Source organism: Oxyura jamaicensis, chromosome 1, assembly GCF_011077185.1.
Source record: "Oxyura jamaicensis isolate SHBP4307 breed ruddy duck chromosome 1, BPBGC_Ojam_1.0, whole genome shotgun sequence".
Taxonomy (NCBI): Eukaryota; Metazoa; Chordata; class Aves; order Anseriformes; family Anatidae; genus Oxyura; species Oxyura jamaicensis.
In genome coordinates, this window is record NC_048893.1 from 115,248,971 (window position 1) to 115,263,164 (window position 14,194).

At 39.2% G+C, this 14,194-nt stretch overlaps 1 long non-coding RNA gene across 3 annotated transcripts in view; it reads left to right on the forward strand.

Annotated features, from left to right (window-relative positions):
• The window catches only part of LOC118160909, a 10,305-nt gene extending 1,789 nt beyond the window's left edge, over window positions 1-8,516 (forward strand). Inside the window, exons 2-6 of one of the 3 annotated variants that reach the window (XR_004747744.1) lie at window positions 928-1,238; window positions 4,153-4,297; window positions 6,146-6,237; window positions 6,353-6,440; window positions 8,391-8,516. This is a non-coding gene — a long non-coding RNA (uncharacterized LOC118160909). Of the gene's footprint in view, window positions 1-92; window positions 1,239-4,152; window positions 4,298-6,145; window positions 6,238-6,352; window positions 6,585-8,390 lie in introns of those variants that run through there. The other 2 variants (XR_004747741.1, XR_004747743.1) reach the window with 2 other exon arrangements.
• The last annotated feature ends 5,678 nt before the right edge of the window (window positions 8,517-14,194 follow it).

Consider the following 14,194-nt stretch of genomic DNA (forward strand, 5'->3'; position numbering starts at 1 on the left):
AAGAAAGAAAGAAAGAAAGAAAGAAAGAAAGAAAGAAAGAAAGAAAAAGAAAGAAAGAAAGAAAATGAAAGAAAGAAAAGGAAAGAAAGGTGATTAAAAAGGAGAAGAAAAACAAAGGAAAAAGAGTTAGCCACACAGTAATGACCTGAAGTCAGATCTCTGGTTCCTAAGCTCTCATCATGGTGCCCAGGCACTAGCTGGCTAGCCCCATACTACTCAGTCACTCTTAATATCTATGTGCGTCTTTCTGGGATATGTGATGGAATCAGACAATACAGTATTTAGCGCAAGCTGTAGTTCTGGAAGTGTTGTGAGGATTCATCAGTTAATGTTGTACATCATATGTACATTAACTTGTAATCGCAAGTACATGTTGTAAAAATCCTAAAACTGTAACAGACTTGAGCTGCTTCTAACTCTTGTTAGCTCAGAATATCTTTTTTTAATAGCACAGGGAAAATTACAGGAAAAGTTAGAAAGACTGTGAGAAATAAATGTTTTCCCACATGTTTTAGGACAGTGAATGAAGCTGCATATTACCCTTTTAATATCTGCATTAATTTAGCACACAAACTTTCAAAGAGTAGAAGAGGGATCAGCTTTTGCTTCTTAGGCTGCAGCAAGTGACACCCATGGTGCTAGGAGGAGGAGAAATACTTGTCCCAACACAATGGCAGGAGGATAAACACCCATAACAGCATGTTGTGAGATCTTATGGCCTGGTTAATTTTCCATACAACAGGCCTACTGTGAAAAGCCCACCTCTAAAACTGCTAATGAGTAATCGATGATATCATGACACAGTAGCTGTTGTGCCAGTATTTTCACCTTCTGTCATTTGGATTTTAATGACCTTCTTATGTGCCTGGATGCAAAGCAACTCATACCACAAACAAACAAGCTTAACTGTTCCCTTTTAACTTGTAGGATAAGCCGTTACAGAAACACATCTCTCCAAGGCAGCTGGCAAAACAGATGAGGTGATGTACCTAATGTCAAAACAATGAGAATAAACGCTGAAGAGCTTCTCAGGCCTTTGAAGACCTACATCTGCCTTCAAATACAAAACCTCTTCCAGTAGGTCTAAAGGATCAGCAATGTGTCCGGAATTAAAGTAAAGACCATTGTGGCTGGCTACACTACTGAACTTGCCAGAGTAATCACAGGATCCCAGCTCCCCCAGTAGCAGAGGTCAAACAAGCAGAAGCATCAGTCAGTCACTGGTTTCAAATCTGGAGGTGAGCATCTTCACTTGGTAGTTTCAGAGTTCCCAGGCAGTCTACATTTTTAAAAATATATTTTTTTCTGACACTTCAGAGTTACTTGGAGTGTATTTTAACTGATGGTATGCAGCTTTCTGGGTGGTATATTTTCATGTATGGTCCTATCATAATTTCTGAATTGGAAAAAAAGTGAAAATGCTTGTCTTCTATCCATGTTTTAAAGCCTGTGTGGACCTCTAAGGTGAAGTTCATTGTTTTTATTGCTATTGGTATTGGCATTACATTTTTCACTTTTAAACACCAGAAGACAAGAAAAGAAACATGAATTCAAAATTAGCTGGGTTAAAAGAAGAGAAGTTCACCCAAATATGTATGATATTACTTATACAAAATGTATAACTATACGCACTACTACAGAAAATATATTCAGTCAGGATCCAGATCCATCCTATGTACAAAAAAAAAAAAAAAAAAAAAAAAAAAGATGGAAGAAAAGGTAGACATCTGTTGTCTGCTAATAAGTAGGAGACTAATTTTTAATTAGATATATCTTACATAAAATGTTTGGCATTATTTGAAGCATCCTGAATTCTGCTTCTTGTTTTAGCTACCTGACTCATCAATATTTTGGGTTTGTAGCTAAGGAGAGCTACATTATGCTCAGGCAAAAATAAACAGTCATCTGATCTGTAAGTAAATAATTACACAGTAATGGTAATCATCCATTATGTAAGGTTTCAAAACATTTTTTTCTTTAAAGTCAATTATATTAGAATGCCTGAACACTTCTTTTCTTTTATACCAAGAGTTTTGGCTACTCATAATTCAAAAAATAGACAAAAATGAACTGATGTTTTCCCACTGGCCAAGCTGACAATGACATGTTTTGTCAAGAGGCCAAGGGAGGATTTGTTACCAAAGTGATCTCTGCATCCAGTTTAACCCCATGAGAAGTTTAGGGAAGGGTATGAGTATATCAACTCTACTATTTCTAATTCTATCATACTTTGATGGCTGGAGATATATTATGTTTGTCTGGGGACTTAAATTAATCAAATTTACATAAATCTCCCCTATCTCTGCCCTTGTATCTCTCAAATGGAAAGTGAAGTCCTTGGCCTCCGACGATAATCCTGTCATCCACCACTAGCCTGTCTCCTTTTATGAATATTCTTGGCAGATGTTGGCAATGAATATACTCAAGCAGTCTTTTAAATTCTGCTGATTTCTTAGGAAGGAATTTTGGTATAAACTATGTTTGGTAGCCTCTACTAATTCATTCATTCACCTTCAAATGCCAGCTATAGCCTGATCCCATATGTGCGTTCAGGTAAAAAAAAAAATAAATAAAATAAATTTAAAAAATAATAATAAAAAAAATCCCTATAAACATTAAGACTCCAAGACTTGTTTTGGTTTTGATTCAGAACAGAGCCAAAACACACACATTTCCCCGCTCCCCCTCAAAAAGCAGAATCTCGCGTCAGGTGTTCTTTAATTAAAATGGATACACTAAGTCTATGTCAAATGTTGTTAAAATTAAATTTCTAATTTAAAAGTTTTTTAAAAACAAAAGCTATAACTATAGTCATGGTGAAGATACTTGAATATTTTAGTTTGTTTTTTGGTTTGGTTTGGTTTATTTTTTTATTTCTTATTTTTTAGTTATGCTGAAAACAGCACAGTCCTGTGCAACGTTTCCACCTTGATTTAATTATACACCTTCCACTGGAAAAAAAAAAAAAAATCCATTAGGATATTAGACATTTTCCACGCTCTATTTATGGAAGCATCAGACCATCTTCTTTTCCTCTGCCTGCTCTTCCTGAGGTTTCTCTACAGTTCAGACAAGGGCAGTTCACAGCACCCTTCATTTGTTTACTGCCTAAAAAAATTTGGTCTTCTATATATTGAGTCATGGGCTTGGGAGATTCTAAAACAAGATCCTGGATCTCAACTGAGGGAGCATTTAAAATATGTTTAATTTGGTTGTTAACATGTATAAATGTTTCTCTGGGCTGAAGATATCAGTTTAGACCACAGCTTAAAACTTAATAGACAGTAAGTTTCAGTACAAATATCACCATGCAAAAGGCAAATGTAAACACTCTGGAGTGACATTTCATATGACAGCTAGCTAGGATCTTCAGCTGATGGATGATGGGCATGTATGTACACAGGGAGGAAAACTAAGGATGTTGTAGGCTTTGTACTATATGCTTCCTGGATTTTTTAGTACATATTTCACAGTTATAAAAACATCTCATTGTTTTGAAAAGCAATATTTTTTCACAATTAAATCTGCTTTAAAATTATCTTGTTTGGAATGTTCTTTATGGACCACAGTTTTTCTCCAGAAATTATCCTGTTCAAATAGTATTACTTGCAAGGTGAAATTATTCTTAGCAAGTAAACTAAATATATGTGCAAATAAATGGATGACCTTACCTGAGCAACTTATATCTGAATACTTATCCATAAATTTGACCTTCTGCTGGCACAGAACCATAATTTCATCACCTCAATAACATGATGAACAAGAACATAGTCCTTGGCTTTTAGTGGGTATTGTACAGAGTGACATTTAACTACAGGGCCACAGCATGAGATCACAGTCCTGGCAAAGACTGAAAGATCCCATTATTTGGAATTAAAGATTGCCAAAATGAGATTTTCCTTATGATGAGATTTTTCAGAGCTCATTTCTGCTCTGTCAAGTAGAATATTAAGGAGATAGTATTTCCACCAGTATTGACACAAAGGACAAAAATTTCCTTCAAATTTCTACCTCTGTATTTTATCCTGGACCTATTTCAATGTACCTTGAGGTATCTAACTGAGATGTTTATTTCAGAAACCTCACCACCCGAGACATGTCCTCGGCCATTCAAAACTCATTTTTATCACCAACTCTCCTTACTGGCCACAGAGAGATGCTTTTCAGCCTGCGAACCACAGACTAGTACACAGGCAGCTGTGAATTAGTTCTCCAAGGGTTTTTGAAAGGTATCCAGGAAAAACAAACACATGGTCTGTGGCTGAAATTCATTGCAGAAGGGTTCCACCTTGCACAGGTAAGTTGAAAGGAGGTGCCAGTTGAAATGGCTTAGGAAGACTTTGTCTGCTCTTAGCCACTTCAATAGCTAAACCCATGCACTTTGCCACATTATTAACCCATTCTGGACACTCTAAGGGCCAAAAGACTTTAGCAGTCCTTTGGTATCTTTGTAAAACTGTCCCAATATTAAATCAGAATGTGACATAGTGGCCTTTCCAGAAACATATTCTAAGAAAACTTCTCATCACAGTCAGTTTCATCCAATTATTCAAAAACATCCATGTAGTCAGCATCTTCTAAGCACAGTAGATAATGTAGTAAAAATCATGACTACTTATTTTTTGTCTCTGCTGAATTCCTAAAATTACCTAATTGCAAAGCTAATTACAAAATGAGGAGGGAAAAAGTTGAGAAAAACTAGAATAAGCTCTCAAGCCAACACAGACAGAAACAAGGTGGCAGGTGTCAGATCAGATAAATTAAATTATGATTGCTTTCCATAATGTTGCTTCATTAAAAATACAAACAAATGTAAGCCTGGGGTCATGCATTTGACCTTAATTTGTCTTTATAATGACATCTAAAATTTTCAGAAAATGTTGGCAGAAAAGGAAACCAAAGACAATACCGCATGAAGTTCTATTTTTGGTGCAACATAATCAGAATTGAAATAAACTTTAGGTTGAAAATCAGAGATGCAATTAGGCTTCTAATGTGTAGGTAAATATTAATCTATGTTAATTTGAACTTGAAAGAAAAAAATAAAAATTAACTAAGTGGAGAAACACATTGCATCTGTCATGCTTAGATGAATTTATGTAGCTATATTTTTAGAGGTATTTATATTTTCTATGTAAATCATGTCATTAAGGGCAAATCCTTACTTCTAAATAAAAGCTGGCCAAGGAGCAAGTGCAATCTGACTGGCCTTCTGACCATCCATAGTAGTTAACTCTTAGGTCGTGCCTTGCAGGCTCTGTTGTGGACTGTTTGAATCAGAGGTTTCCAATACAGATCTGCTGCTAAGGGACTAGCTCTAAGCATTATAAATACAGGCTATTCCATGTAGCTCTGTTGCAATAATTCTTCTGTTTTCTTTTGCTGAACAATACAGACAAAGTCCAGGCAACTTGTGTTTACAATCTCAACCCCACTGAACTGCCCTCTGTTTTCTAGTGTAGCATCCACATCCACGACAGCTCTGCTAACATGATTTTTTACGGACACATCACAGGGTCTTCTTAAAAAATAATCTGAACTTAAGTTTGAAGGTTTTGCCAATACAGCCTCACCAGTAAAGATCATACAGCATAAGAATGCCATTGCACTAATACTGTGGGTATGAATTTTGAAGGTATGGTTAATTTTGTTTGGGAAATCAGAGGCCCAGGAAAGCTTAAAGTGTTTTTTGTTCTGTTTTGTTTGATTTTGATTTAACCAAATAAAATTACAGCAGTAGTTAAATTTAAGTAGCATGAACTATGGAATTTCTTCAGATCATTTTCTTTATTGCACCATGTCACTCTTACTAACACGGTTTTGAGAAAGAAAAATTTCTTTCTGACATCTGAAAAGCTGGCTTCTGTCTCAAGCAAATTCCACACATCTGAATAAAAAGATCATTCTAATGTAGTTTTAGATATGAGATTTCATTACTAAATAGTACCAAGGCATTTTATCTCTGCATCTGACAAACAGAGAATATTAGAAAAGATCAGCTGGAGTATCTGAGCTGCAAAAGGGACTAGAAGGTTCATTAGATGAAAAACAAAACAAAACAAAACAAAAACAGGAATTTAATTCAGAACCCCAAAATGTAATAGGAAATAGCTCGTGTTTGTATTTCAGATGGATTTTTTTCCAGATTTCTCTACAAGTTAAGAAAAAGAGACTTGGAAACTGTGAGTTTCAGACTGAACAAAGATTTACATCTATTTGCTGAAGTATTAGTTCTCAGTAAGTATGTCTGCATTCAGTACTTTCTATATTATTACATGGTTCACTGTTGCCAGTCTGTTCAGCCACTCTAAATATTTTTTTGCTTAAGGATATATTTTATTTCTGTTGATAGGAAAACCTGAGCCTTGCAACTTTCTGCACTACAAATTCATAAGTGACAGTCAGACATGACCAGAATTTCACTTTCTTCAGAGCCCTTGGTAAGCAGAAACATGGAGACAATATCTTAAGTATAAGCAGGGAATACTGACGGTAAAGTGTTGTTTCAAAGACTACCAGGAAGAAACAATGGAATTTGTAGGCAGTCAAAACAAAATAAATAAATAAATAAATAAATAAATAAATAAATAAAAGCTGAGAAGAAAAAATGAATTAATCTATTTTCAGCCAGGGAATATGACACATTAAAAAGCCAGCAAAACCAAGCTCATGAAATAGTATTCCTCTAGATGGAACTCTTGAATTTGAAAGATGACAGTCGTGTAACAAAAGCATTGAAACTTTCAGTAAAGATGAAATGCCACTTAGGAAATTATTCTCTTCCTCCGCCAATTATTTCTCCTCCTGAAACACCTCCTTATGGGAAAATGGGCTTATCTCACCTACTCAGTCCACAGCATGATGAGACACGGCTCTTCTGTGTAGAAGACTTGAATTTAAAGGACATGAATAATGTGGTAAAATAAATAAAATGATGACTACAAAAGAGGTTTTGACAGGTGCAGAAAGTTATCTGTGCATATCTATGCTTTTAGAATAGGATTAAAGTTGCTAGTCAAGGATTTTAGATTTTGCTCAGCTCTTGTTATTGAACTTCCTACTAACACTTGCAAACCTATGTAAGATTTTTTTTATTTAACTTTTATGTTAAAAAGCTTGGGAAGTGAAAGGGCAACAGATAATTAAGTTCATTTAAATAGAACATAATCTTTGTAAAATCCTATGAAGTATTGACACAACGATAGAAGAATATTACTTAACACTTTTGTCAACAGCATCAGAACAGTTCTGCTATAATCTTTAAAACAAACACAGTATCTTTAAAACTAATTAATAAAAATGCATGTGTGAAAAAGAAAATGTATACTTCTACAGAGTTTAAGAAGCTTTCGTTGGTTTCTGAAAAATGCAGATAGTAGCAGTAACTCCTAGACACCACAAATATATTCAATGAGAACACAAAAGCAGATGAAGCAGAAGTGTTAAAACGACAAACAGCTTTGCAGGGTAATAAGTTGGAGATGAAGCTCTTGCAAAGTAAAATATAATAATGTGGGGCTGCATCTCCTAACACTTCTGCACTCACACTGAAGAATCAGGTATCAGCCAGATGTCAGCTCCTTGAACCCTCCATCAACCCTGCAACAAACTCATCATAGACGAGATCTCTGCAGATCAGCACAGCAAAAGGAGTGAAATTAACAGAGACACCTTAGAAAGCACAGTGAGATAGGTAGAGAAGGTTGACTTGCAATGGTGACTGTGCAGTTCTTTTCTTTGCATTTTTAGCTTCACATCTGGACTGCTAAAAACACTTTTCTTGGGGATATCTTTGAAACGTTGAGAAATCTTGTCTGGCAGAAAACATAATGTGCATGCCCTACTGTGATACATACAAGCATGTGCTGTGCTCTCACAGCTCTCTGTTTGCTTCTAGCTGTTATTAGAGGTACCAGTTACCCTCCTAAACATGTACTGCATATTTAACATTTTATCTTCCAAAGATCACTTTTCTCACTGAATTTCTCACAGCAAGAGCAATGTTTTGCTTTACTGTTTCTCTGAAGTCCTAGCATTGCACCTGCAGATGCCAGTAGCCAGATATCCTCCGTGCACGGGCCACACTCCCTGAGCTGCCTTTTGCCTTGCAAGACTCCAAAGAGGATGCAAGCTCCTGCAGTCAATGATGCACGCGGCTCCAAAGTAGCTTGCAGCAGAAATGAAATACTATAAAAATGCATGCATGAAATTCTTTAAAAGACAACCCTGAAGTAATACTGCCCAAGCCTAGAGACAGCCCAAGACACTCAGAGAAGTTGCCACGTGTAGCATTATTGCTCCCATGCATAATAAAAACTGTGCACAGGAGAAAAGAATGCACCAGACACAAAATAAACAAACTGATTTCTTTCTATTCTTAACATGAACAGCAGGGAGGACCAAAGCCACCCATGTTGTTCTGAGGCACAACAGAGTCCTCTGTTACTGCTGCTGGGGGAAAGAGTCCCTGCCCATGTGGCCCAACTTGCAACCTGGCACAGGAACTGGTCCGAGCACTGGTACAGCTTCCACCTGAGCTGCAGCATGGGGTGGGCCCTGGGCAAAGCTGGTCCGGCCCTGGGTGTTCACTGGGTTCTCCTGAGCCCGCAGGTGCCAAGCCAGCAAGGCCCATGCAAAGCCTGCAGTCAGCCCCCTGCTGCCCTGAGCGTGATGACAGGGGTGGTGGTAGCTTTTCTGAGGATGTTTTGTAATTGCAACTGTGTGTCTCGTGCAGCAGCCAGATGCCATGAAGGAGTTTGGGGGCGGGGGGAGGCCTATAAATCTGTGAATGCATAATGGAGGTTGGGCTATGATATTCAGAAATTAACACAAGAGCAATTCTCTTTGTGTCAGCATTAACACCAGCACAGTGTTCGGCTGTTTGTTGCTTTGAAATGGCTCCTGCCGCTCACCACAAAGTCAGCATAGGGCTTGCCTGGACTCCTGCAATTTTCTCCTGTTCAACTCTGGATATAAGGCATCAATTTGTTACTGAGTTTGTACAATCAGGGCATCAGGCCCTGCTAATACTTGCTTAAATAATACGACTCCTCATCCAATGCTAACCTCACTGGTCTCACAGTGAGCTTGGTCCTCAATACAGGTCTAAGTTTTTGGAGAACAAGAGGCATGAGGGGCCACCTCAGGCCAATCTCTGCTCTCATAGCATCTTTCCCTAGGTTTCCCTGCTGAGGAGGCCCCAAGCAGAGCATTGGAAATGGGCTCTTGCACAGCTCATAAATGGACCTTGCTGCCCCACACCTCTAAGCTGTAGCTCCTCTCCATCTCCATTTATCCTGTCCCTTGGCCATTTTATACCACTTCTCCTGATCATCATCCACCATCATGGAAACACCATATGCTTTGTAGTTAGTCACTTTATTTCTGTGCCAAGGCTGCTCTGAAGCTCCTGTCACTAGAAGCACCATGTGCTCTTCATGGCATATATCTTTAAATGCAGTAGATATGCATTACTTGAGCTGCACATATCTCTTCCTAAAATAACACAGGTGTCTCCATAGACCTTCACTAGGCCTTTGATGCACTCCAGGCATCCTGCTTTTCAGTCTATTATTCAGTAGCACAACTAAAATAATTGGGCCTTAGAACTTTCTAACACTTTTTTTCTTCTTTTTTTTTTCTTTTTTTTGACTTCTAACAGGGTGAGTGGTCAGGTGTGATACAGAGCTCAGAGCAGGCTGGAAGAAAAGAGAATACATGAGTATGCTAGGAATTAAGCTAGTACTTGCTGTTTGCCTGTGGAGAGGGGTGTAAGGCCTGCAGAGAAGTTGATCATAGATAGTGCAGTTCTGAAAACAGAATGAAGAAGGTGAATGAATGGAAAAAAATGCTAGTCAAAGGCCAAAAAAAAAAAAAAAAAAAAAAAAAAAAAAAAAAGGTGTGTATCTCCTGAAGAAGAACTTTATTCTCCTGAAAACACTAAAACACTAGATAAAATCCCTGGATATTCCTATCTTATTCCTATCTCAAACATACCAGGAAGGAAATCCACAACTGACATGTGTGAGAAAAAGCTTGTTCCAGCTGCTTCGCTGGGTGCAGCCTGGTCTCGGACAGGAGCATCCTGGAAGGATGCACAAGGTGCTCACATATGACTCACTGAGACTTCTGTGCTTTCCAGGTGGAGCACTCCCCATCTTCAGCCAGGGTCCTGAAGTCCCAGTTTCACACAGAGCACACACTACTTTGCAACAAGTCTTTGCTATGGACTATGTTAGTTCTCTAGACAGGGAATTTTGAGCACAGCCAATGGGGACTGACCCTTTAGAGTACATGCAAGCTAAATGTCATGCTTTTGGCCTGCTCCAGTCCTGCAAGGGTACCCCAGCAAGGCCCTCAACATGCCACAGCCCCCTGCCCCCACAGGTTATAACCTGAGTACTCTGTCTTGACACAAAAATATGCTTACAGCAGGCTTCAAAGCAACCTTCTCATTTGCTTCTGGGTTTTCTGCCTACACATGGCACATGTACAGTGTTTGAGGCCAAAGTCCAGAGAAGACAGAGACATACTCCTTGGTTGGTACCACATTAATACACATGAATTTGTGGGTGGCAAAAACTGTTCTGGAAAAATACAGATATGCTGGATTTGTGGTATGTCCTTTGCTGGGGCCTGGGAATATCATCCACATGGGTAATAGGGTCCTGGCACAGCCAGGAGCAATATATCTTGGGATGCATCCGTTGTCATCATTTTGTAGTATTCTTCCGCTGCTACCAGAGCTCAGCTGGCTTGGTGTTAAATGTATACTAATCAAATAGAATAAAATCATTATATATGCTTTTAATGAAGTCAACATTTGAAGTATTATAGAAAGGCAAATAAAAACATTAAAGAAGAAAAATGAATAATATATGTTAAAAAATATCCAGGGTCTGAAATAGGATGTGTTGATTGTAAGCATACTGCATGATGTAGCAGCACCAGTCTTTCCACAAAAACAGCCATGGGATATGCTCCCTATCTAGTAAGCTCCAGGAGAACATTTCTGCAGTATCTACACCGACAAACTAGCAGTAAGGCCAGCAGTCCAGGCTTACCCTGGAGTGACCTCATGTGTGATCCAACTGAGATTAATAGGGTTGAACAGGTTTATAAACCAGGGGAGCAGGATACCCACTTCTAGCTGTCAAAATTGCAAACTATATCTGATGACCACAGACAGAAAGGTATGAGAGCTTGGTTACAGTGTCACCAAGAAGTCTAGAGATGGTGTGGCAGGAGTTCATGATGGTTACTGTGGTAAACTCAGAGCATTTCTAAGTAGATCACTTAAACCATGGTGGTTTAAACCACTGCAACTGCAAACAGACTTTGGAAGAATGGAGTCAGTTCTGCCCTTCACTGTAAGGTAATAGCAATGAATAACTATGGGGAACTTGCTGAAACCATAGAATGGTTCCTTGAGGAACATACAACATACAGCAACAGCTGAAGTGGAAAATGCTGTGGAAAAAAAGAGAGAGAGAGATAATCACCCTAGAGACAGTGACTTGTTATATTAGGTGTAAATCAGATGTGATATTAAATCCATATGGTAAAGGTTAGCATGTAAGAAATATTGCATATTGATTGAAGCACTTTAGAACTGGCCCATTTTTCATTAGCGCTTTATTGGCTTTGCTATAGGCAGCAGCAACGACACAGAATGCCTGAGAATTACCTGCAAGAGTAACTGATAGTGCAAGTTTGGAAAAGATAATTATACTTTCCTTATACTTGGGGTGATAGTAAACAGCAGAGATCTCTAGTAGCAACGTCAAGTCCATCTCACAAACAAGGAAAAATTAACATGGGAGAAAGAAAACATGGAGATCTACCAATAAAATTATAAAGCTGGTTGTAAAATGGTCCAGAAGCATGGGAAAAAGGAAAATCAATAGCAAAATACATGTTAATTAGTATCTTCTCCATTCCACTGGATATATATCAGACTTCAGTGCTTGCAGAAGCAGGAAAGCTTGCGGTATCAGGACTCCAGTCACTGAAACTCATCTTTCTAGGACAGAGCAATTGTCCCCAAAGGCTGCTAAATTCAGGAGAGGGAGACAGAGCCAGCAACATTTTTTTCCCTGAGGGCATAAATAGATGGTGAGATTAGACATCTCCCTGGCACTGCTCTTGATAAAACTCTGATACCTGGCATCCCCCTTATCTTTGTGCAGTAACATCCCAAACTCTGAAAAACACCTCCCCGATGGGCAGCACAAACCTGCTGAGACTCTGCACACTTTAAGGCCAGGACTGGCAGTAGGCTGGCCTTCAAGCTGCCCCCAACATCTTTGAGGTCAGTGCCTCCACAGCAGGAAGCAGCAGTCCCCAGCTCTGTGAAATGTTGCACTGGATTGTCCTCGGGCTCATCAGAAATGTCTATGCTGATTTGTGTCTGATTTGCATTTCACAGGCATGCCTGTTTACATGCAGGTAACTGGGACTGTGAGCACAAAGTGCATGTAGTAGGGAATCATGGAATCACAGCATCACAGCATGGCTGAGGCTGGCAGGGAGCTCAGGAGGCCACCTGCTCCAAGCCCTGCCCAAGCAGGGCCACCCAGAGCAGGCTGCCCAGGGCCATGCGCAGGCGGCTTTTGGAGATCCCAGAGGAGGAGACCCCTCAGCTCTTTGGGCAGCCTGTGCCAGGGCTCCTCATCCGCACAGCACAGAAGTGCTGCCTGGTGTCTAGAAGTGAAACCACAGCCTGCAGGTCCACCTGGACCTGTGCGCAAATCTGCTGGCTGAGTCCATGCACATGACCAAAATCTGGTGTCCGGGACACTGGCATGCACTTGACAGCAGCCAAGAAGCTGAGGGATTCTGAGTCCCACAAGCATCTGGGGTACAGACATGCTTTCTAAGCTGTGGAGAGCACAGCAATGGTTGGTATTCAGCAGATAGCTGAGCTGAGGATTTACACCATAGCACAACAGTGATCTCTGTTTTGTTCTTTACGCCTCTGCCAGCAATTCCAGGCAGACTTTTTTGACTTTTTGTGGGCTGCTGAACACGGCTGTTTTTATAAAACTGTTATAGCCCAAGCTCTTTCTCTAGCAGCAATAGCCAGGTCAGACCCCATCATCGTGCATGTAATACTGGGAGAAAGTCTCCATGTGTACTGTTCTCGATCCATCAGCACTGAATTTCACTCTTTTTTTTTACTACTTGGTCATTCAGTGCCATGAAGCCCTTCTCTAACCCTCCAGACAGCTTTCAGTTGTACCACTCTCAGTAGCTTAATGCCATCAGCCAGAGATGAAGTTATTTTGCCAAGTTATCTGAAATGTCTTCTTCTCTCCACAAAAATCATTCTGTCTAACAAACAATCCCTCTTCTGTGAGCACACCACTCCAATTAATGGAGGTTAATTGTGTATAACAAACAACCATTCACTGTATTCATTAAACTAATGAGATTTCCTTTTTAGAGAATTTATTAGTTGAAAAATGCAATTTTGTTCACTCGGCTTTTAACTGCAGCAATGAAATGTGCTTGAATTTGGGGAAATCTTTCATTCCAAGAGAAAATGACAAACTGCTTTTAAAAGAAAATGCGTATTTATCCACTACTTGACATTTTAGATTTCCTGAGCAAAAGAACAATGCAACTACTTTAAATACATTATTTTACTAGGTGTTTTGTAATATACATGTGTCTTACCACAATTGCACCTACTTGTTACATTGATTATACATTTTTTAAGTATCCTAAGAAAAATCCTAAGAAAGCAATCTCTCTTCCCACGTCACCCTCAGGCTGCCATCGTAGACCTAAAATTACCTACTTTTAACAGCAACGTGCTGTAAAGCCAATGGTAACTAAATGTTAAGTTTCCTCTTAAAGTTCTCATAGTGAAAATAATTTGATTAAATAATGTCAACTGAAATTAAAGGACCAGGGACAACTCACACTGGGCTGGGCTTGGAACTGCTACAGCCAAGCCAGTACATCTTGTTAATTTACAGATAGGCAGTATATTGCTGTTCTGCCTTCCATTCATACCATCTTCGCAGCATAGACTATACCCCAAATAAGAATCTAATGTTTAAAATTATTAATAAAGGGATATCCAAACCATTCCATAAGGAAAATTGAAGGAAGGAAGGAAGGAAGGAAGGAAGGAAGGAAGGAAGGAAGGAAGGAAGGAAGGAAGGAAGGAAGGAAGGAAGGAAGGAAG